A 25,718-nucleotide genomic window follows, 5' to 3' on the forward strand; every position below is an offset into this window, starting at 1 on the left:
TTTTTGTGTATGGTGTTAGGGAGTGTTCTAATTTCATTCTTTTACATATAGCTGTCCAGTTTTCCCAGCACCACTTATTGAAAAGACTGTCTTTTCTCCATTGTATATCTTTGCCTCTTTTGTCATAGATTAGTTGACCATAGGTGTGTGGGTTTATCTCTGGGCTTTGTATCTTGTTCCATTGATCTATGTTTCTGTTTTTGTGCCAGTACCATATTGTCTTGATTACTGTAGCTTTGTAGTATAGTCTGAAGTCAGGGAGTCTGATTCCTCCAGCTCCATTTTTTTCCCTCAAGACTGCTTTGGCTATTTGGGGTCTTTTGGGTGTCCATACAAATTTTAAGATGATTTGTTCTAGTTCCGTAAAAAATGCCATTGGTAATTTGATAGGGATTGCATTGAATCTGTAGATTGCTTTGGGTAGTATAGTCATTTTCACAATATTGAGTCTTCCAATCCAAGAACATGGCATATCTCTCTATCTGTTGGTATCATCTTTAATTTCTTTCATCAGTGTCTTATAGTTTTCTGCATACAGGTCTTTTGTTTCCCTAGGTAGGTTTATTCCTAGGTATTTTATTCTTTTTGTTGCAGTGGTAAATGGGAGTGTTTCCATAATTTCTCTTCAGATTTTTCATCATCAGTGTATAGGAATGCAAGAGATTTCTGTGCATTAATTTTGTATCCTGCAACTTTACCAAATTCACTGATTAGCTCTAGTAGTTTTCTGGTGGCATTTTTAGGATTCTCTATGTATAGTATCATGTCATCTGCAAACAGTGACAGTTTGACTTCTTCTTTTCCAATTTGTATTCCTTTTATTTCTTTTTCTTCTTTGATTGCTGTGGCTAGGACTTCCAAAACTATGTTGAATAATAGTGGTGAGAGTGGACATCCTTGTGTCGTTCCTGATCTTAGAGGAAATGCTTTCAGTTTTTCACCATTGAGAATGATGTTTGCTGTGGGTTTGTCGTATATGGCCTTTATTAGGTTGAGGTAGTTTCCCTCTATGCCCACTTTCTGGAGAGTTTTTATCATAAATGGGTGTTGAATTTTGTCAAAAGCTTTTTCTGCATCTATTGAGACGATCATATGGTTTTTATTCTTCAATTTGTTAATATGGTGTATCACATTGACTGATTTGCATATATTGAAGAATCCTTGCATCCCTGGGATAAATCCCACTTGATCATGGTGTATGATCCTTCTAATGTTTTGTTGGATTCTGTTTGCTAGTATTTTGTTGAGGATTTTTGCATCTATATTCATCAGTGATATTGGTCTGTAATTTTCTTTTTTTGTAGTATCTTTGTGTGGTTTTGGTATCAGGGTGATGGTGGCCTCATAGAATGAGTTTGGGAGTGTTCCTTCCTCTGCAATTTTTGGGAAGAGTTTGAGAAGGATGGTTGTTATCTCTTCTCTAAATGTTTGATAGAATTCACCTGTGAAGCCATCCGGTCCTGTGCTTTTGTTTGTTGGAAGATTTTTAATCACAGTTTCAATTTCATTACTTGTGATTGGTCTGTCCATATTTTCTGTTTCTTCCTGGTTCAGTCTTGGAAGGTTATACCTTTCTAAGAATTTGTCCATTTCTTCCAGGTTGTCCATTTTATTGGCATAGAGTTACTTGTGGTAGCCTCTTAGGATGCTTTGTATTTCTGTGGTATCTGTTGTAACTTCTCCTTTTTCATTTCTAATTTTATTGATTTTAGTCCTCTCCCTCTTTTTCTTGATGAGTCTGGCTAATGGTTTATCAATTTTGTTTATTATCTCAAAGAACCAGCTTTTAGTTTTATTGATCTTTGCTATTGTTTTCTTTGTTTCTATTTCATTTCTTTCTGCTCTGATCTTTATGATTTCTTTCCTTCTGCTAACTTTGGGTTTTGTTTCTTCTTTTTTCTCTAGTTCCTTTAGGTGTAAGGTTAGATTGTTTACTTGAGATTTTTCTTGTTTCTTGAGATAGGCTTGTAAACCTCCCTCTTAGAACTGCTTTTGCTGCATCCCATAGGTTTTGTTTTTATTTTCTTTTATTTATTTATTTATTTATTTTTTGCGGTACACGGGCCTCTCACTGTTGTGGCCTCTCCCGTTGCGGGGCACAGGCTCTGGACACGCAGGCTCAGCGGCCATGGCTCACGGGCCTAGCCACTCCGCGGCATGCGGGATCTTCCTGGACTGGGGCACGAACCTGTGTCCCCTGCATTGGCAGGCGGACACTCAACCACTGCCCCATCAGGGAAGCCCAGAAGGCAGGTTCTTTACCACTGGACTACCAGGGAAGTCCCCTCCATAGATTTTTAGACTCAGCTTTTAGACTTCTACAAAAAGTCGTGTTGGGATTTTAAGTGGGATTTCACTGAATCTGTAATCAGGTTGGGGAGAACTGATGTTTTAATACTGAGTTTTCTAATCCATGAACATGGAACAGAAGCAGAGATTTTTGATTCAAGTTAAGTTGCTTATAATTAGTTATTTAAACAGTCCACTTCCTTTTATGTTTATAGATCATTTTGGAGTTTACAGAATGTTTTCACAACTCTTATTCTACTTGATTCTTAATACATTAGTTGGTAAGCATAGCACTATATTAATATTGGTTAAAGACCAATTTTCTATCCTAATGGAGGATCTAAAAGTACATTCTTTTCACCTAACCCATTGGGCCCTTATTCAGAGAACACAAACTTACCAGATGAGTAAACCAAAGTAAGCTTTTCAGGCTAACTTCTGATAATCCTTAGCAACGGACAGGTCATTGGTCAGGGGTGGCTAAGGTTACAGCCCTCCTATTTCTAGGCAGGGCCTGGCGTGTGTACACTGAAGGCAGAGAGAGGAAGTGGGCATTATCTTCTTCTCTGAGGGCTAGGGCTGTCTGCTCTGGTTAGGGGAGGGCCTGCCGTTCTCCAGTGCGTTGCAGCCTGCGTAACAGCAAGGGCGCCTGTTGGCTGTGCAGCCTGATTGTCAGGCAGCTACAGAGAGAGGGACAGAGGGCATCTCTTTGTATAGTGCTATCTGGGTACAGTTGTAGCCTTTCACATCCTTCACATAACCTCCCTAGTTCTTTCAAATTATATCACTAAAAACTAATCACACTTTTTTACATTTCTGACTACTACATTTTTTAAAAATTGGGTCATCTTGTTTATAACTGAGAGTTTATAATTTAGGGAGCAGTCTGGCAGCCAAAGGGAGAAAGCCCTATTGCAAGCAGAAGGGCTTGGCCAGATGCAAAATGGTGATTTTTCTGAGACCCACCACCAATACAAGTGGGTATAGTGAGGCCCAGAGTTTGCATAGCAAATATTGTTGGAGAAGCAGAATTTAAAACTCAAGTCTTTGACTCCTGGTTCAATTTTAGTGGCTTTCGTTTGCTGAATTTCCTTTAAAAGTTTTATAAGATTCTTTAAAAAATGACTGGCAGGGAATTCCCTGATGGTCCAGTGGTTAGGACTCCACGCTTTCACTGCCAAGGGTGCGGGTTCTATCTCTAGTCAGGGAACTAAGATCCCGCAAGCTGCACAGTGCAGCCAAAAAAAAAAAAAGATTGGCAAGGTACATTGGTTAAATTCAAACAAATGGAAAACAGAAGTAGCAATATTAACCTCAAAATACTGCTGCTAATAATAGCCAACATTTGTTGAGTATGAGCTATGTGTCAGACACTGCATTAAGCTCACTACATAGATTATTTAATTTTCACAAAAACCCATTGGGTATATGTATTTGGTAATTTTCATAGCATTATTTGAGTTGTATGTAAAATATGATAACATAGCAACAAATTGCAAAAAGCAAAAACTAGTAAAATTAGGAGAATGTGACAGCACAATTGTAGATTTTTAATTCACTATAACAGTTGAGTCAGTACCCAAAATATAGAGTGATATCATTAGCAAATGAGGATTACTATATACAAAATGTTTTTTTGATAAAAGTCCCTTTTATTTTCTACTCAATATAAAATATGTAAAATCAGATATTATATCATTTCTTCAGCCTTCTGCCAGTGAAGCCCTGGTCCTTGAAATACTTTTTTATAATTTTTGTTGAAATATAGTTGATTTACAATGTTATGTTACTTTCAGGTATACAGCAAAGTGATTCATTTACACATAAATAAATAAATAAATAAATAAATATACATATATTCTGTTTTTACATTCTCTTCCCTTATAGGTTATTATAAGATATTGAGTATAGTTCCCTGTGCTCAAAAATTTATTCCTATAATTTTTTTCTCTAAAAAGTAAGATAACCTTTTTTACATATTCATAGACAAATTTTAAAAACAATATTTTTTTTCCTGATTGTAAAAGTGATGCTTATTATAGAAAACAGGTAACATTCCGGTTCACATTTTGGCTGTTTTCTTTCAGTAGTTTTGTTGTGACTGTAAATATTTTTAACAAAATCAACATCATACTGCATGTATAGTTTTGTATCTTTTTGACGTCATGAACACTTTCTTATGTTTAAATGGTCTTCAAAAACATTATTTCTAGTGATTTATGATATTCTATCACATGGATGCACCACAGTTTATTGAACTGCTCCCTTATTGTTGGACATTTGGGTTGTTTTCACTATTCATAGGATATGTGTGTGTGTGTGTGTGTGTGTGTGTGTGTGTGTGTGTGTGTGTGTTGTATGTATAAATCGATCAGCTACTAGGCCAAAGAATTTCTCAGTGAGTTAAAAAAATGTTCCACCGTGATAATCCCAAACTCCTCCAATTTCTGTAGTCGAAGTGCATCTCTCAGAGCTCCTCCAGGCCCTTGTCCTCCTCACTCTGGGCTATGGGGCCTGACAAGGGGGAAAGGGCAGCAGAAGCAGGTTTGGATGAAGGGTGGAGATCTGTGCACCCACCACACAGCACAGGCAACACTCTGAATTTCGAGGAACTGAATTCCAAGGTGGTGAGAAGCTTATGTAGTGAAACAAGAGAGGCTGATTCTCACTGAATATCCTCGCAGATTGTGCAGGGCAGAAAGATGAGATGACAGGGATCTGTCCATCTTGTACTTCTTTTTTTCTGAAGGAAGAGCTGAGGTTCCTGGATGCTACCTTGTCAGCTTGGAGTTAAATGACCGGCAGGCCTGCAGCCCATCCTCCTACTGAGCCTCCTCAGGCAAACCATGGAATTCTCTAAACCTCATCTGTGAATCATGATAATGACAGTCACTTGATGGGGTTGTTATGAGCATCTAGTGAATGCAGAATAAAATGCAGAAGAGCTTTGGAAACTGTCAAGTGTGAAACAACCATCAGTTATTAACACAAATAGTGCTCAGGAACAATTCTGAAGTCGGAAGTTTGTATTTATCACTTTCTACCTCTATTTTTCCTCTGCTCTTCCCATTCTCCCAACCCCACCGAAACCTGTGCTGTCCAGTATGGTAGTCACGAGCCAGATTTACATCTTTAATTAAGATGAAATAAAATTAGAGATTCAGTTTCTCACTCACACTAGCCACACTTCAGGTCTCAGTAGGCGCCACGTGGTGGGTGGCTGCTCCTGCGGTTGGCCCTCTTTATGCTGTGCCCGAGTCCCCATTTCAGCCCTGGGTTAAGGCTTCAGCTGGCCCTAAAAACCCAGTGCTTTCAGATGATCTTCCCCTCCTTCCTTTCCTTCATCAGTCAGTAAGATTTTTGTGTCTTGGCTAAAGTGCTTGTTTGGATTACAAGAACAGTTTTCTGGGGGAATTCCCTGGCAGTCCAGTGTTTAGGACTCGATGCTTTCACTGCTGAGGGCCTGGGTTCAATCCCTGGTCTGGGAACTAAGATCCTACGAGCCACGCAGTGCAGCCAAAAAAAAAAAAGAAAAAAAAGTATTCTGATTAAATTTCATATAAAAAATTTAAGGATGGACCTAGAGATTATCATATTAAGTGAAGTAAGTCAGACGGAGAAAGAAAAATACCATATGATATCACTTACATGTAGAATCGAAACTATGATACAAATGAACCTATTTACAAAACAGAAACAGACTCACAGACTTAGAAAACAAACTTATGGTTACCAAAGGGGAGAGGGAGTGGGGAGAGATAAATTAGGAGTTTGGGATTAGCAGATACAAACTACTATATATAAAATACATAGGGACTTCCCTGGTGGCGCAGTGGTTAAGAATCCGCCAGCCAATGCAGGGGACATGGGTTTGAGCCCTGGTCTGGGAAGATCCCACATGCCTCGGAGCAACTAAGCCCGTGTACCACAACTGCTGAGCCTGTGCCCTAGAGCTTGTGAGCCACAACTACTGAGCCAACGTGCCACAACTAAGGAAGCCCGTGTGCCTGGAGCCCATGCTCCGCAACAAGAGAAGCTGCTGCAACTAGAGAAAGCCCATGCGCAGCAACAAAGACCCAACGCAGCCAAAAATAAAAAGATAAATAAATAAATTTATTTTAAAAATAATAAATAAAATAAAATAGATAAACAACAAGGTCCTACTGTATAGCACAGGGAACTATATTCAGTATCCTGTAATAACCATAATGGAAAAGAATATGAAAAAATATATATGTGCACATATGTATAACTGAATCACTTTGCTGTATACCAGAAACTAACACAACATTGTAAATCACTATATTTCAATAAAAATAAAAAATTTTAGCTTCCACTTCACTACTCTGAAGCACATTTATCAATATTTCAAAAGAGGATGCCTGCAAAATCACATGTCTCCAGTTGGCAGAATTCCACACAATAAATGATGGAAGTTAATCTGAAAGGCTGTGAGGAAGGGCTTATCCTTAAATAACTGGATGCACACACACACACAAACACACGTGTGTGTGCACACACAGGTGGACATCTGAATCAGCATACGGACCCTGGGAGGGCTTTGTGTTCTCCTGTTCCTTACTTCATCTAAGAGAGGATTAACTACTCTTCTTTTTCACTTCTCATTAATTGATAGATAATCAATAAATAAATTCAAAAATTTCTTGAGCACCTACTGTGGTGGCAGAAACATATTTCTGTATGAAGCAGAAGAAAGATGGAAATGAGTAAGTTGGCCCCTCCACAGAAGAAGATTGTGGCCCGGTTAGTCCTTGTTGAACACCCCTCAGCTGTGGTCCTGAAGTCTGGGCGGACTGCATTTGGCCACTGCCCCCATGGAAGTAGGGCTGCTCTGCCTTAAGCCAAGAGTGATCATCATGAAGAAAAAGAAATAAAAGGAATACAAATTGGAAGAGAAGAAGTCAAACTGTCACTTTTTGCTGATGACATGATACTATACATAGAGAATCCTAAAAATGCCACCAGAAAACTACTAGAGCTAATCAGTGAATTTGGTAAAGTTGCAGGATACAAAATTAATGCACAGAAATCTCTTGCATTCCTATGCACTAACAATGAAAGATCAGAAAGAGAAATTAAGGAAACACTCCCATTCACCACTGCAACAAAAAGAATAAAATACCTAGGAATAAACCTACCTAAGGAGGTAAAAGACCTGTACTCAGAAAACTATGAGACACTGATGAAAGAAATTAAAGGTGATACAAACAGTTGGAGCAATATACCATGCTCCTGGATTGGAAGAATCAATATTGCGAAAATGACTATACTACCCAAAGCAATCTACAGATTCAGTGCAATCACTATCAAATTACCAGTGGCATTTCTTACAGAACTAGAACAAAAATTCTTAAAGTTTGTATGGAGACACAAAAGACCCCAAATAACCAAAGCAGTATTGAGGGTAAAAAACAGAGCTGGAGGAATCAGACTCCCTGACTTCAGACTATACTACAAAGCTACAGTAATCAAGACAATATGGTACTGGCATGAAAACACAGATATAGATCAGTGGAATAGGATAGAAAGCCCAGAGATAAACCCATGCACCTATGGTCAACTAATCTATGACAAAGGAGGCAAGGACATACAATGGAGAAAAGACAGTCTCTTCAATAAGTGGTGCTGGGAAAACTGGACAGCTACATGTAAAAGAATGAAATTAGAACACTCCCTAACACCATACACAAAAAAAAACTCAAAATGGATTAGAGACCTAAATGTAAGACCAGACACTCTAAAACTCTTAGAGGAAAACATAGGAAGAACACTCTTTGACATAAATCACAGCAAGATCTTTTTTGACTCACCTCCTAGAGTAAGGGAAATTAAAACAAAAATAAACAAATGGGACCTAATGAAACTTAAAAGCTTTTGCAAAGCAAAGGAAACTACAATCAAGATGAAAAGACAACCCTCAGAATGGGAGAAAATATTTGCAAATGAATCAGTGGACAAAGGATTAATCTCCAAAATATATAAACAGCTCATACAGCTCAATATTAAAAAAACAAGCAACCCAATCCCAAAATGGGCAGAAGACCTAAATAGACATTTCTCCAAAGAAGACATACAGATGGCCAAGAAGCACATGAAAAGCTGCTCAACATCACTAATTATTGGAGAAATGCAAATCAAAACTACAATGAGGTATCACCTCACACCAGTTAGAATGGGCATCATCAGAAAATCTACAAACAACAAATGCTGGAGAGGGTGTGGAGGGAAGGGAACCCTCTTGCACTGTTGGTGGGAATGTAAATTGATACAGCCACTATGGAGAACAGTATGGAGGTTCCTTAAAAAAACTAAAAATAGAATTACCATATGATCCAGCAATCTCACTACTGGGCATATACCCAGAGAAAACCATAATTCAGAAAGACACATGCACCCCAATATTCATTGCAGCACTATTTACAATAGCCAGGTCACGGAAGCAACCTAAGTGCCCCTCGACAGATGAACGGATAAAGAATATGTGGTACATATACACAATGGAATATTACTCAGCCATAAAAATAGAATGAAATTGGGTCATTTGTTGAGATGTGGATGGATCTAGAGACTGTCATACAGAGTGAAGTAAGTCAGAAAGAGAAAAACAAATATCGTATATTAACGCATATATGTGGAACCTAGAAAAATGGTACAGATGAACCAGTTTGCAGGGGAGAAATGGACACACAGATGTAGAGAACAGACATATGGACACCAAGGAGGGAAAGTGGGGTGGTGGTGGTGATGGGGTGAATTGGGAGATTAGAATTGACCTATACACACTAATATGTATAAAATAGATAACTAATAAGAACCTGCTGCATAAAAAATAAATAAAATTCAAAAATTCCAAAGAAAAAAAGAGTGATCCTGGAATCTCAGAGACCATCCCAAAATGGTTATGGCTTGGGTCACAGATGAAAGAGTCTCTGCAGAGACCTCAGAACAGCCTCTTGTGCCATCTATTTGTCTTCAGAAATTCCGTCTATCTCTACCTTCACCTCCCTCCCAGCTCCTCATATTTCCTGACCATCTCTCCTCTAGTTCTCTCTCCTGGAATTTTGGCAGTGACTTGCAAGGTGAACTTGCCCTAAGCCTCTGCTTCCTCTGGGTACCACGCAGGAGGAGGCTGTGGTGTGATGAGGAGTATGGCTTGGGTGTCCGGCTGACCTAGGCTTGAGTCCTGGCTCTATCACTCTTTTGATCTGTGATCCTGGGCTTTCCCTCAACCTCTCTAAGCGTTTTTTTGTTTGTTTTTTTGGTATATAAAATAGGGATAATAATCATTATCCATAAGATAAACTGAGATAATGGGAGGCATGGAAGCACTGACCAAGGGATTTGGGAGCTGGAGTGAGTTAAGAGAACTAGGGTGTAAAGATAACTGACTCCTTCCCAAGCCACTAACTAAATTCTGTTTATGTATGCTCCTTCATCAGAGTTTGTGGCTTTTGTGGCATAGTCATCTGCTCAAAACTTAAAAGTGAGAGGGAATTTTGTTCCCAAGGTCATAAATCTTAGCCAGCCCTGCTCTTTGATACAGCATGGTCTCTGTCAGCCCCAAAACAATACCCTTTTATCCAAATACTATTAGGTAAAATGAGATAGGGAAGTGACCTTGGGCTTCTGCGTGAGATGTAGAAGACCACATTTACTAGTTATTTTAGCGTACGTTATTTCCAGGAAAGATTTTCACTGATTACTAATATCTATTTTATGTTATGTCTTAGTTTCTTTTTCAGTGAATGTTATTTTTCTGAATTTGTCCCTAAACTCTATTTAGGAGTCTGTACCTCCCAAATTATGTACACTTTACAACTGTGGTTTTTTGTTTTTTGTTTTTTTTTTACTATCTATCTCTGTGCTTGATTTGCTCCCTGGTTTACCTTTGGTTTTGACTTCCAATGAGATGTTCTTCTCTTCTGCCTAAGGAAACAGTGAGAAGCACAGAAAGTTAGGGGCTTACTTAATAGTTTTGGAATGTGCATCTGTCCCAAAATAGGAACTGTGACCAAGAATATGGTTGTTGTATTTTTAATACAGATTTGAGTAGTCCTTTTTTTCCCTTTTTATCTAACCATACGTGTTGAATAGAAAACTTAAGAGTGAAAGAGTAGACAACTCATGAATCTCTAGTCATCCAGAGTAAAGGCCTTTGATATTATATAAGGGGCAAGGGAACATTGGCTCCACACACTGAATTAGGAACATCTGCATCCATGAGAACTTGAACAAGAGACCTGGAATATTGCCACTTTCATTCTGCCTTTCACGTGCTCCTAAGTGTTCATGTAATGGAGGGTCAGAAATAGCGTGGATACTCCAAATAGTGCTTTAAAGACTGAACTGTATTACATCAATTTAAATTTTTTATGCCAGAAAAGTAGGAAAAGATGGGAATTTCTCCTGAGAAGTCCATCTATTGGATAAAATCAGAGGTCTGTTGGAAAAGAAATACCACGAGGACTGAAGTGCCAATGGACATTTTGCTTTAGAGTAAAAGCTTTAGCGCAACACAGAGGCTGCATGGTATGATGGCCAAAAGGTAGGACTCTGATTTCAAATCCAGCCTCTGCCACTTTCCAGCCTGGTGACCTGCGACAAGTCACTTAACATCTCAGCCTCAGTTTCCTCACCTGTAAAGTGAGGATGGCAGTAATGCTGATATCAGAGTTTTGTCGTGAGGAATAAGTGAGTTAATATATATAACACTCTTAGAGCAGTGTCTGGCACAAGGTGAGCACGTTGCACGTCTTTCCTCTTGTTATTGGTTTTGTTCCTACCCCACCCCCATCAGGCCGCTACCACCACTCTAATTACTTCTACCAACTCGTCTATGGCTACCTCTACGGCCATACTACCTCTCGGGTTTTGGCATCGGCTTGGGTTGAGTTCTAGCTCTGACTGTTTAAGTCTAAAAGTCTCTGTGTCTGCATTTGTAAAATAGCAGTGTTAATAGTGTGCTTCCCAGGGTCCTGGTGAAGGTGACACCAGGATAGTACGTGTGGGGCACTGTGCCCGTGCCTGGAGCCATCGGTGCTTGTTGCTGTCTTATCGTTACTGCGGTGTCTCGCAGCCAAGGTGTCACCCACAGAGCACTGGACTCCGTGGTGAGTTGTGTCAAAAGCAATTTGTTCTTATTAATAAGCTGTCAGTGCTTGAGTATTATTCTTAAAAGGTAATTGGAACTAAGTCAAGGTTATCCCCACATAGCATTGCTGTTGGCTTCTGTATTGAGAAGTGGGCAAGCGCTTGGAGGGTGGGAACACCCCGGATATACCTGCTGGAACACGGGTCCTGCATTTGAAAGTTGAGTGCTTTGTGTGAGGCAGAAAGCAAGCGTGAGAACCGCTGGCCCGGGGGTGCTGGCCTTTCTGCCATAGAGGGTACTGTTCACTGTCTTCCATGTTCATGGCAAACCTCTGTTCCTGTGCTTGTCAGACCAAAGCACCACCCTCCCCAAACCCAACCATTTTTATCCTGTCCAAGCATATGTAGGTACCAAAGAAATACTTATTTTTACTCTTAAAATCACTTTCCTTATACATTAAACAGCTACTGTGACTTGCCCTGACTTTACCCATTAATAAATATCTACTGAGTGCCTGTTAAGAGAAAGCTATTATTGGGCTTATGAAGATAACTCAGAGAATGTCCGTTTAAGAAGCTTATAATCAAGTTTGAGAGACAGGTTGTGTACACAGAACTGTAGCAGAAAAACATTGGTTTTAGTGTTCTTTTTCTTTTTTAGCTTCCATTTTTAAACTTTTACATTCAGGAAAAGTAATACATTGTTTATAGCTTGGTCCTTAATTCTTTGTTGTTCAGTGTAAAAGTAATACATACTCATTGTATAAAATTTAGAAAATATATAAAAATGATAAAGGAACAGAAAACATTATCTATATTTCATCAACTAGAAATAACCATTTGAATGTTTTTAGTTATTTTTATCTTTTATGTGGGTGAAATCATTATCTGTATTTATATCCTTTAAAAAAATTTAGCCATTATATAATCATTATTTCCCTAAGTTAAGATACTTTATAAGTATAATTTTAATAGTTTAATAATATTTCTTCACGTATGACTTATAATTCATAACCACTCTCACTATATGTTGGATATTTTGGTTGATTCTGATTTTTCTTTATTATACATAATATAGTAATAAACATCTTGGTGTGTGAGTCATCTGTATTTCTGAAACATAGGTTCCCATAGGTAGAATTATTCAAAGAGTAGAAATATTTGTAATGTTATTAATACATGTGGCTTTGTTGCTTTTTGGCAAAGATATTTAACCTAACAAAAATTTTGACTCTGATTTGAATATTTATTGCCTTAGCCTGAATGTTTATTACCTTAGGTCCTTAGCCTTTGCAGATCTAACATCCCAAGTATTGACTATTCAAGAATGACTCCAAAGGAGGGGGGGGAAATATACATATATATGTGTGTATGTGTGTATGTGTATGTGTGTGTGTGTGTGTGTGTGTGTGTGTATCTGAATCACTTTGCTGTACACCAGAAACTAGCACAACATTGTAAATCAGCTATACTTTGGTTAAAAAAAAAACTAAAAAAAATAAGAATGACTCCAAAGTTCATGACATAAGTAGTTTGCATATTTACTGAAGCACAAAATTTAATCACAGGGGCCTTGAGGCTGGTGTACACAGTTGAGTCCCTTGACTAGTGAGTGACCAAGGCTGCCTAGCACATTTCACTGGGGCTTCATGGTTCTTTCTGCAATACCTCTCATATAGTGCTTTAAAAATTAATTTTTTTAAACATAGAGAACTTTTGTGAACACTGAAAAAGCCATTAATTTATAGTATACAAACATGCATAGAAAATCTGTGACTGTCAGAGAAATGTGACTCAAGAAAAAGCAAGTTTGTACAGATATTTTCATATTAGAAAATTGAAGATTTACTATCTAATTGTTTGATAGCTTGTATTAATCTGTCACTTCTAGAAAATAAATACAATTTCATTTTTAGTGCCAAATGAAGAAATTATTGTCTTTATAATAAGTCATGTAACGGTTATATATATCTTTATAATAAAATATGAAAATAAGTACATTAATGAAGTCATCAGACAATGAGCTGCAACAGATATTTCCCCACTTGCATTAATTTTAAAAGCTCTTTGTATTTTGGTGGGAATGTCTTACTCTAGCTAGGAAGGAAAGTGTGTGGAAAACAGTTTAATCAGTGTCTAGGAAGGAGTCAGAGAACACACGAGACATTGCTTAGACCACTCACAAGTTAGTCTCTGCTTCATCTTGTACTTCTAAGTGGAACCACCCACCCTGCCAGCCCCCAGCATCACAGTCTAGAGCAGCCTCCCCGCCTACCCACTTTGTTTGAACTATTCCCCTTGAGGTTGCTTTTTCTTCTTTCGGTGACAGGGAGGTGGTGGTAGCTACAGTTGCTTCCTATCTGGCCCCCCAAATGTTTCTTGCTTTTATTTCACAGTCCCTTGGCAAACTGTCACCCCCAACTTTTCCGATCCTAGGACCTGCCTTTTCTTCCCTCCCCCGATAGGGTCTCAGACATATGCGAAATGGGGCCCCCTCTTTGTTGGGACTCATGTTTCTGCACCTTTCATATAGTGATCTGGCCTTGTGGCCCTGCACAGTATGTTAAAGGACTGGAATCAGTCTGTAACGTGCTGACATCTCCCTAATGATACAGCTGTGGACAGAGATGGAGTCACATCTGTCCGGTTTCTGGCTTCTGGTGTAGCCTTCTTCCCCAGGCTCTGGGGGCCACGTGACCTCTGGCTAGCCAGCCTCTTGCTGTCTCTAAGACCCAGCCGGAGCTGAGCAGAGGGACTGAGGCTGCCTCACACTCTGTAATTTGGCTTCAAGTCACCATTGTTGGCCTTGTGCCTCGGTTCTGATAACTGGACTCTTGTCTGGTTCCTGAGTGCCAGAATCCCATGGTAACCTGCCTTGTATCCCTGTGCCTTGTTTTTATCAGCCTCTCTCCCAGGGACTGAAGTCCTGCCCTGAAACAGTGACCGATGCACTTTCCTGGTGTCAGCCACCCATTCTGCCTTTCTGGTTGGATTCCAGAGCGCCCTAGATTTCTCATTGTTCTACAGTGCCTACAGTCAGGAAGCCTCTGTTCTGGACACTTATCTCAGCAAATGGCAACTGTGTTCTTCCAGTCACTCAGGCCAAAACCTTGGACTCATCCTTAGCTCCTCCCATTCTCTCACATCCCACATCTGAACCGTCAGCAAATTCTTGGTTCTACATTAAAAATATAGCCAGACTCTGACTGCCCTGGTCTGAACCAGTGTCTTCTCTGCCCTGCATTCTTACAAAGAGCCTCCTGACTGGTGTGCTGGCTTCTGCCTGATCCCCTTTCAGTTATTCTCAACACTGCCATCTGAGTGATCCTTTAAAAAGATGAGCCAGATTATATCACTTCTCTTTTCAGAACCCTCCCGTGGCTTCCCATCTCACAGTGTAAAACCAAAGTGCAAAGTGCAGTCACTGCCCCATAAGGCCCATTACCTCTCTGCTCTTACCTGCTGCACATCTGTCCAGCCCCCTTTCTCGTTTGCTCTGCTCTGGCCTTTTTCTCTGCTCCTTGGACCCTCCCTAGCATCTCGCTGCCAGGAATGCTCTCCCCCCAGAAATCTGAATGGCTTACTTCCTCACTTCTCTTAGCTCTTTATTCAAATATCTCCCTTCGGTGAGGCCTTCCCTCTTTAAAATCATAACCCCTCACCCTCTTTCCTGTTTTATTTTTTTCTCCTTCTCATTATCCAACATACTGTATATTTCTATTTATTTATTTGTATTCTGTTTCCTCCATTGGAATGTAAGCTCCATGAGGTCAAGGGCACTTTGGTTCACTGCTGTAATTCTGAAGTCTGGAACAGTGCCTGGCCATGGTATGAATTCATTAAATATTTACTGAATGAATGAATCAGGTAGTTGAATATTTGCCGTGTGTAAGTGCTGTTCCAAGCATTTTATAAGCAGTATCTCATTTAATTCTCACAATAACCTTATGTGATGGTACTTTTGTGAATCCCATTTTGCTGATGAGAGAAGTGAGTCTAATTAGAGAGGTTAAGTGACTTGACCAAGAGGATGTGAGCACACACAAATAATTGGATAGGGCAGCATGTTAGAACAAACACAGACTTTTTTTACTAGACAAATCTGCATTCAAGTCCCAGCTCTGCCAATTATTGGTTGAGTTAAAACCTCTTCAAGCTTTTTTTCTCAGTTATAAAAAATGGACAATGATTCTACTTCTCAGGTAGAAGGACTGCATGAGATCATGGGTATGTTATTTTCAAACATATTTTCTCGATTGCTGGTAAGGTTGACACTTTTTTCATATATTTATTGGCCAATCAGATGTCTTCTGGGAATTTCCTGTTTATAACCTTTGCCCAGTTTTCCTTCTTTTCCCCTTATCAAGTTGCAGGAGTTCTTTGAACATTAGATATACACATTGTCCTATGTGTTACAAATAATTTTGCTCACACTGTCATTTGTCTTTTGATAATGTTTTTGGAATACTCTTTTATTCATATATAGGAATATGTCAGAGATATTGCAGGTTCAGTTCCAGACCACTGCAATAAAGCAAATATTAATAAAGCACTCACACAAATTGTTTGGTTTCCCAGTGCGTATACAAGTTATGTTTACACTATATTGTAGCCTATTAAGTATAATAGCGTTATGTCTAAAAAAACAATGTACATACCTTCATTAAAAATACTTTATTGCTAAAAAATGCTAACCATCATCTGAGCCTTCAGCAAGTGGTGATCTTTTTTCTGGTGGAGGGTCTCTGTATTGATGGCTGCTGACTGATCAGGGTGGTGGCTGCTGAAGGCTGGGAGGCTGTGACAACTTCTAAGAGAAAACAGCAGTGAAGTTTGCTGCATCAGTTGACTATTCCTTTCCTGAATGATTTCTCTGTAGCAGGCAATGCTGTTTGATAGCGTTTTACCCACAGCAGAACTTTCAGAATTGGAGTCCATCCTCTCAAACTCTGCTGCTGTTTTATTAACTAAGTTTATGTAATATTCCAGATCCTTCATTGTCATTTCAATAATCTTCATAGCATCTTCACCAGGAGTAGATTCCACCTCAAGAAACCCCTTTCTTTGCTCATCCATAAGAAGCAACTTATGTTAAAGTTTTATCATGAGGTTGCAGCAATTCAGTTACATCTTCAAGCTCCACTTCTAATTATGGTTCTCGTGCTATTTCCACCATATCTGCAGTTACTTCCTCCACTAAAGTCTTGAATCTCTCAAAGGCATCCATGAGGGTTGGAATCAACTTCTTTTAACATTGATATTTTGATGGCATCTAGAATAGTGAATCCTTTCCAAAAGGTTTTCAATTGACTTTTGTCCAGATCCATTAGAGGAATCACTGTCTATGGCAGCTATAGCCTTATGAAGTGTATTTCTTTCTTTTTTTTTCTTTCTTTTGGCTGCACCATGTGCACCACGTGAGATCTTAGTTCCCCAACCAGGGATTGAACCTGTGCCCCCTGCAGTGGAAGCATGGAGTCTTAACCACTGGACCACCAGGGAAGTCCCTGAAGTGTATTTCTTTTTTTTTTTTTTTTTTTTTTTTTGCGGTACGCGGGCCTCTCACTGTTGTGGCCTCTCCCGCTGCGGAGCACAGGCTCCGGACCCGCAGGCTCAACGGCCATGGCTCATGGGCCCAGCCGCTCCACGGCACATGGAATCTTCCCGGACCAGGGCACAAACCTGTGTCCCCTGCATCGGCACGCGGACTGTCATCCACTGCGCCACCAGGGAAGCCCTGAAGTGTATTTCTTAAATAATAAGACTTGAAAGTTGAAATTCCTCCTTAATCTATGGGGTGCAGAATGGATGTTGTTTTAGCAGGTTCATACCTGCAAACACAACGTTAATCTCATTGTACATCTCCATCAGAGCTCTTGGGTGACCATTTACCTTGTCAATGAGCAGTAATATTTTGAATGGAATCTTTTATTTTTTTTTTTCTGAGTAGTAGGTCTCAACAGTGGGCTTAAAATATTCAGCAAACATGTTGCTAACAGATGTGATGTCATCCAGGCTTTGTTGTTCCATTTATAGACCACAGGCAGAGTAAATTTAGCATAATTCTGAAGGGCCCTAGGATTTCGAAAATGGTAAATGGGCATTGGCTTCAACTTCAAGTCACCAGCAGCATTAGCCCCTAACAAGAAAGTCAGCCTGTCCTTTGAAGCTTTGAAGCCAGGCATTGATTTCTCTCTAGCTATGAAAGTCCTAGATGGCATCGTCTTCCAATAGAAGGCTGTTCCATCTACACTGAAGATCTGTTGTTTGGTGTAGCCACCTTCATTAATTATCTTAGCTTGATCTTCTGGATAACTTGCTGCAGCTTCTCCATCAACACTTGCTGGCTGCTTCACCTTGCACTTTTATGTTATGGAGGTGGCTTCTTTCCTTAAACCTCATGAACTAACCTCGGCTGGCTTCAAAAGTTTCTTCTGCAGCTTCCTTACCTCTCTCAGCCTTCATAGAATTGAAGAGAGTTAGGGCCTTGCTCTGGTTTAGGCTTTGGCCTAAGGGAATGTTGGGAATGGTTTGATATTCTGTCTAGACCACTGAAACTTTCTCCATATCACATAAGGCTATTTCGTTTTTTATCATCCATGTGTTCACAGAAGTCGCACCTTGAATTTCCTTCAAGAACTTTTCTTTTGCAGTCACAACTTGGCTAACTGGTGCAAGAAACCAAGCTTTTTGCCTTTTCCGGCCTTCAACATGCCTTCCTCACTAAGCTTAAGCATTTCTAGCTCTTGATTTAAAGTGAGAGACATGATGAGACTCTTCCTTTCACTTGAACACTTAGAGGCCATTGTAGGGTTATTAATTGGCCTAATTTCAATGTTGCTGTGTATCAGGGAATGAGGAGGCTGAGGAGAGGGAGCGAGATGGGGGAACGGCTGGTCAGTGGAGCAGCCAGAACATGCACAACGTTTACTGCTTCAGCTTACTGTCTTATATGTGCACGGTCCATGGTACCCCAAAACAATTACAATAGTGACGTCAAAGATCACTGATCACAGATCACTGCAACCAATATAATCATAATGAAAAAGTTTGAAATTGCGAGAATTACCAAAATGTAACACACAGACACAAGCGAGCAAACGCTGTTGGAAAAATGGCGCCAGTAGACTTGCTCAATGCAGGGTTGCCACAAACCTTCAATTTGTAAAAAATGCAGTATCCACGAAGCACAATAAAAGCACGGTGTACCTGTAGTTAGCGGTCAAGTGTTAGTGATTGATCAAGCTAACGAGAATACAGATTTATTCATTCAACAAGTGCTGACTGAGTGCTAGGACTTTGTGGGATTCAGTTAGGACGGCTCTAAATCCTGCCTTTCAATTTGTGTCACTGATGGTGGCTCTCAGCTGTGGTTTTAGCAGGTTCTTGAAACAGAATGTGTTTTCTCAGAGTCAGGTAGACCCAAACATTTCCCAGACTTTGGCCACATAATCAGAAATTTCAAGAGTCTTGAAATTTGTGGGTGTGGCTCCAAATGATCAGGTCTACACTGTCTTCTCCGTGGGCAGAGTCTTCTTTCCCCCTGCAACTCTGCAGCATGAATAGAGCAGATAACGAGGACTTCAGACTTGCCCTGTGGGGTGAGCTCAGGGCAGCGTCAGAAACTAGATGCATAGTTCATATGGTCAAAACCTGGGAGGCTCTTCTGAAATCGTGTGACGTAGTATCAGGCCGCCAGCTCTGCAGGTCCTCGAAGGTCAGCATGGTGCAGCAGTGGGGACTGAGGGCAGCAGCCACATACCGCCCACCCCAGCTGCAGGTCTAGGTATGTCTGAATAGTAAATGTCCCGTGAATGAGTCACCAATGCTCCTGGTTTCACCCTCCAGTCCAGGTTTAGTTTGTGGAGACGTCTCACACAAGAACTGTCTTGTGAGCCTCTTGAGGGTTAAACAAATGGGTCTCTCAGAAACCTTTAATAATACAAAAGTCCTTTTTTTGAAAAAAAGCATCTTCAGTAAATCTCTTCCATAAATCTCTACAACCTGCCATCCAGTGCATCAAAATAAACACAATTTTCACGCTCTGTCTTGGTATCTCAGCGTGCGGTCAAGAGTGCAGTCCTTGGAGTCAGTCTGGGAATCTGATTACCAGTTTCCCCACTAACTGTCACTGGGACTTTAGACAAGATCCCTAACCTCTCTGTGCCTCAGTTCACTAGTCTGAGATGTGACTACTAAGTAGTACCTAAGGGACTTCCCTGGTAGCTCAGTGGTTCAGACTCCGCGCTCCCAGTGCAGGGGCCCGGGTTCGATCCCTGGTCAGGGAACTAGATCCCACGTGCATGCTGCAACTAAGGAGCTGGTGAGCCACAACTAAGGAGCACGGTTGCCGCAACTAAGGAGCCAGCCTGCCGCAACCAAGACCTGGCACAACCAAATAAATAAAATAAATATTAAAAAATAACAATAAAATAAAAAAATAGTACCTACTATAACGTCGTTTTGAGGATTAAATTAGTTAGTACACGTGTGTCTTTAGAACAATGCCCAACACATAGTTATTGCTCAAGAAATGTTGCAAAGTTCCTGGTACAAACTCTCCTGTTGAGTGAAATACTAGAAGCTAGGCATACCAGCCTTCTAATTTAACTTCAATAAATTGTTGGTATCATTTTTCCCTCTTTCATTGCAAGTACCCTTTCTAGGGCTAGAGAACTAAGAATTTTTGCTGTTTATATAAAGCTGCTTAAATTCTGGACAGGCTAGTTACGTCTTACTCGTTCTTCACTGACTAGATGAAAACACTTTTGTGGAAAGTCTTCATTGGCTTCTCGTGGGGTCAGCTAGGCTATGTGTTGATCCCCTGACCCAGTGCAGCTTCTAGGAAAGGTAGAGGGAATATCCACGTAAAGAAGACAGACCTGGGTGGTGTCAGAGCCAGCACCAGGACAGAGCCCAGGTCTCTGGATTTCCTTGCATTTTGATTTCATGTTAAGTTCATACCGTATTAATATGAAATAATCCTCTTACCTTTGTCCTTGTTCCAGCCTCTGACTGCTGAATCATAAAAGAGAGTGAGAAGAGGCACTACATTTAAAGCAGTGATTGTCTCTAACTAAACTTAAATTCTCACACTTTTTGGCAGTAGAAACAACCAAAGTTTTGTTCTGATTTCCTGCAAAGTTTCACAATAGTCAGGAGTCAGAATTGGTCCCTGTGTTATGAAACAGCCAGTTTTTATACTTTAGACTTTAAAAATGAAGCTTTAGTTGTTTATGATTACTTTGGATGTTTTCCAGGAGTCAGGATAACATCTGTAGAAGATTCTACACAGGCCTTGATGTCAGGTACCAAGGTGGTTTTCCCATTCAAAGGCAATAGTCTGTGCTTCAAGGAACTCCCTGGGTATAGAAATTGGCTGCCTCAGCAACAGCTAGCTAACTAACAGATTAGCCCTCTTCCGTCTTTACCCCCAGCCTCGTGGGGACGTGACCTCAGAAAGCTCTCCCCTATCCATGTTCTCCTGTAACCTTGGCAGAGACAGTCACCGTGGCAACTACCTTCTTTTGTGCTAGTTTGCCTGAGTACAAGGGAAAACACTTCCCCACAGGCTTTAATTAGATAGAAGTTTAGCGGTGGTGAGGAGAAGAGTACAGTTACTGAGTACCTGACTATGCTTTGTGAACCCCATATCATTTAATCCTCTCATTAGCCCTCTGAGATAAGCATTATTATCCCCATCTTACTGACATTTAAACAGTAACCGTACCCAAGGTCACCAAAGTGTTAAGTGTTGGAGTCCGGACTCAAACCCAGGTTTATCTGTCTCAGGCTTTTGCTTTTATTTTGCAAGTTAAACAAGTATGGACACACTAAATCAATTCATTTTCAGTTAGGAAAGTGTTTTTTGTTTTGTTTTTTTTTTGGTACGCGGGCCTCTCACTGCTGTGGCCTCTCACGTTGCGGAGCACAGGCTCCGGATGCGCAGGCTCAGCGGCCATGGCTCACGGGCCCAGCCGCTCCGCGGCATGTGGGATCTTCCCGGACCGGGGCCCGAACCCGTGTCCCTTGCATCAGCAGGCGGACTCTCAACCACTGCGCCACCAGGGAAGTCCAGGAAAGTGTTTTTTTGTGTGTATTTTTGCGGTACGCGGGCCTCTCACTGTTGTGGCCTCTCCCGTTGCGGAGCACAGGCTCCGGACACACAGGCTCAGCGGCCGTGGCTCACGGGCCCAGACGCTCCGCGCATGTTGGATCTTCCCGGACCGGGGCACGAACCCGCGTCCGCTGCATCGGCAGGCGGACCCTCAACCACTGCGCCACCAGGGAAGCCCAGGAAAGTGTTTTATTCTTTCTTTTTCTCATCTGGGTAGATGCCTTTTTCTAGTCCCCAGGGGCCAACAGATGCCCATTTCAATGTGACTTTTGCTTGGTTCCTTCTCTTAGGTTATATCTGTTTGTTCACTTGTCAGCCACCTGAGAAGTCTTTTGGCTAGTTTAATCCTACTTTCCACCCTTCCCTTGACTATCTAGGAAATCTCTCATTGGGTTAGTCTTAAGTCTCCCCTGAACTGAGATTTTCATACTGGAACTTGGTCAGGAAAAACTAGAACTGGGACGCTAGAGCCACAAAGAAAAAGGCGTCTCAGATAACAAAAAAAAACACAAGACCAAAGGCAAGCAGGGTCCGAAAGATCAGGGAGCTAGTGAGGAAGGGGGCAGGGGTGGTCAACAAAAGCAGATATGGCCACACAGGTCGTAACTCTTCCCCAGCTGCTGTGGCTGCCGCATCTGCCAGGATGCCTGTGACTTAAAGAGCTCAGGGACTTGCTGTTGCATTAGAGGCTGTGTTTATCTCTTCTCAGTATCTCTCACCCAGCATCTTGTAGTTCATGAAATTGCTCGACATGCTTTCTACCAGTCTGTGCCTGTTGGTCTCTAAGTAGTTTTCAGGGTTAATTTAGAATTAATTAATTTAGAACTATCACTTGAAAGGTTTGAAGCAGCTTATAAATTAAAATGTAACTCAAAATAAAGCAGAGAGAAGGACATTAAAAGGGAAACATTTATGGGAAGCAAAGCATAGCCTTGACTGGGCTTCTGCCAATAAAGGACGTCTCTAATTTGGAACAGAGATCTTTCCATATTGACTGCTTGCCCTGGCAGATGAAGCAGAATAGAACCAGAACAGACCCTGTAGCTCTTTTGATGCAACACTCTTATGTTATAGGTCAGAAACTTGAAAGCAAGAAAAAGTAGATGATTAGCTTAATGTTTCTCATCTAGTAGGTAGCTGATACCAGAATCAAATTCTTCTTACTTCGTCTAGAGTTTTTTAGCCACTCCATACCATTTGACCAGCACATTTACCCTTTATTTCTGAGTGCAGTGGAAAAGGAAATTTACTTCTTACTTCTTCCCTCCTTCCCTCCTTCCCTCCCTGCCTTCCTTCCTTCCTTCCAAACAAGATTACTACTGTTAGTATTTTAGTGCTACCACTTCTACCACTGCCTCTCCTGGTGAAAATGTACTGAATTTGTACCAGGCATCAGGCACTATTGCTAAGTACTTTGCATACATTGTTTACTCTTCCCAATAACCCCAAAGGTAGGTTCTGTTACTGTCTCTATTTAAGCGGGGGACAGAGGAGGCTAAGAAGGATTACGAAGCTTCCCTAGATCTCACAGCCATAAACGGTAGCACTGGATTTCAAGTCCTGGCTGTTTGATTGTGGAGTTTGTGCTTGTAGCTACTAGCGATCCTTCCGGCAGTTTTTTTATTCTTTTGTTGAATTACTAAAACAGAACTGTTTTCTCTAAATGCAGAAGTTGAAACCTGTTGAGGAAATTCAACCAGAGTATTTTTTGAAGAAAAAAGAAACCATTTCCTGATTTCTTCATTTGTTAACACTGTGACATCATTAGGGCTGGTACTAGCCGCCCTCTTGCCTTCACACACCAGAATGGAGTGAGATAGTTCTTTAGGAACTTCTGAGGCTGTTTTGAGGGCCAGAAGCTCGACCCGCCTCTTTGATTCTCTCTGCCCTACATCTGGCCCTTGAAGCCTTACCATCCCAGCCACTGAGGAAAGGCACATGGCAAAGGCCCCACGTCTAGTCCCTGCAGTAACTGTAGACAGTCTTCTCTTGATTCCGATCTGCTTTACTACAGACTCTGTCCTGCCCATTATCAAAACTTTGGCTCTGAAACCCTGACTTTTAAGCTACCTCTGACCCTTTGGACTTGTTTGTATTTGCCATGGATAGAAAAATCAGGAAATAGGAAATTCACCCAGCAAAGAGATCTTTGGGAGTGTGTTTGTCACTATAAGCAATGATACATAGATAAATACAGTAATGAGATACCATGGGCAGGAGTGGTTGGCATATGGACTCAGGCTTTAGACAGCTTCGGTTCAAAGCCTGCTTCCACCCTTGCTGAGCTTTGCACTCAAGAACATAAGCTTTCTAAGCCTCAGTTTCCTCATCCATAAGATGGGGATAACATTAGTACCATCTCAAAAGGTTGTTGTAAAATTAAATGAGGTGATGTATATGAAGCATATAGCACTGTGCCTGGAACATTGTAAATGCCAATAAAGGTTAATTATTATGAAAGTAATAATTTAGTCTTTTTGTTCATTAAATTAGGAAAAAATTTGAGTTAATACTCAATGTTGGTGAGGGGATAATGAAATTTGTTCTTGTATATGTTATTACAGACATTGTAAATCGGTATACATCATTTTTTAAAAAAATTTATTTATTTCTGGCTGTGTTGGGTCTTCGTTGATGCGCGTGGGCTTTCTCTACTTGTGGTGAGCAGGGGCTACTCTTCGTTGCGGTGTGCAGGCTTCTCATTGCAGTGGCTTCTCTTGTTGCAGAGCACAGGGTCTAGGCGTGCAGGCTTCAGTAGTTGTGGCGCACGGGCTTAGTTGCTCCGCGGCATGTGGGATCTTCCCAGACCAGGGATCGAACCCTTGTCCCCTGCATTAGCAGGCAGATTCTTAATCACTGCACCACCAGGGAAGTCCCAGTATATATCTTTTTGAAAGCAGTTTAAGAATATGCATGAAGTGTTAAGATATTCATATTCTTTCATGAATTCTACTTTTGGGACTCTAGCCTAAGAAAGTAATCCAAGGTGTGAAAAGAAAACTTTAGGTCTGATAATGCTGCAGTATTATTTGTCATAGTGAATAACTGACTTGAATAAAATATGATACATCTGCTCAGTATTCAAATTATGAGTTAAAGACTCTGCAGCTACATGGAAAAATACTTGTATTACTATATTAAAGGAACAATTTAAAAGGAGGTACAAAATTGTATGCACTGATGGTTGGAGGAGTATATGAAGTTTCTACACAGCTGCTAGGACATAACTGGTTTTTCCCTAGGGACTTTTTGACACTCCCACTGAGACATTAGTTTTTCTTGTTTTTGTTTTTTTAATGTGGCAAAAAAAAAAAAAAAAAAGTCAAGTAATGACCAAAACAGAGAACCGAATCTCGTGTCTGAGTCTTCTCCCTGTTGCCAACCTCTAATCTCAGGCTGAGGGTAAACGATGGAGGATAGTGAGGGTTGAGGCAGGGCTCAGAGATGCTCTGAGGAGTCACTTGTGTCTTACATGGGCTTCTTCTCAGATTCTCAAACTTCTCTTTATAGACCTGGGGAGGGAGGTGGGGAGAGGGGTGTGTGGGCATTAGTGTGATTTCTTATTCTTGACCTCACCACTGTCAGGGACATCCTCAGTGAAGTTCTTAACAGTTTCTTCAGCCACGCATACATTATATTGATGTTTTAACACTTCTTTATAGTGATTATTTGGGAGAAGGAGTACTAAATTTTAGAAGTTAACCAAGTAGGCTGTAAATAAATCATTGCTTTTTTTTTAACTTTTATTTTTAATTTAATTTTATTTATTTATTATATTTTTGGCTGCTCCGCAGCAGCAGCAGCATGTGGGATCCCAGTTCCCCGACCAGGGATCGAACCCACGCCCCCTGCACTGGAAGGGCAGAGTCTCAACCACTGGACTGCCAGAGAAATCCCAAATCACTGATTTTTAAAAACTTATAATAGTAACCCATCCTCATACAAGTTCAAACAATCCAGTAATTAATGGGGTACAAAGTAAAAGTCCTGGCGAATGAGAGGCAGGTTAGTGATTAGAAAGAGCCTGGGATGTCTGTGGTCTCTTGTGCACATTACTTGATTATAAAAACAGCAATCTTTACTTTGGCTGATAAAAGTCTCATGTTTCCACAGGATGTAGCAAAACGTTCCCTGACCAAAATGTCTCTGTCAGGAGGGTCTTGTCAAAATGTCCAGCTTGGGAATACAGCTATGAAAAAAC

The 25,718-nt window shown here is 40.7% G+C and overlaps 1 protein-coding gene across 6 annotated transcripts in view; it reads left to right on the forward strand.

Annotated features, from left to right (window-relative positions):
- Positions 1–25,718, forward strand: part of CRTC3 (CREB regulated transcription coactivator 3) — a 107,555-nt gene that overhangs the window by 17,411 nt on the left and 64,426 nt on the right. The window lies entirely within an intron of this gene.

This window comes from Monodon monoceros, unplaced genomic scaffold (assembly GCF_005190385.1).
Source record: "Monodon monoceros isolate NGI ecotype Baffin Bay Population unplaced genomic scaffold, NGI_Narwhal_1 Super_Scaffold_21, whole genome shotgun sequence".
NCBI lineage: Eukaryota > Metazoa > Chordata > Mammalia > Artiodactyla > Monodontidae > Monodon > Monodon monoceros.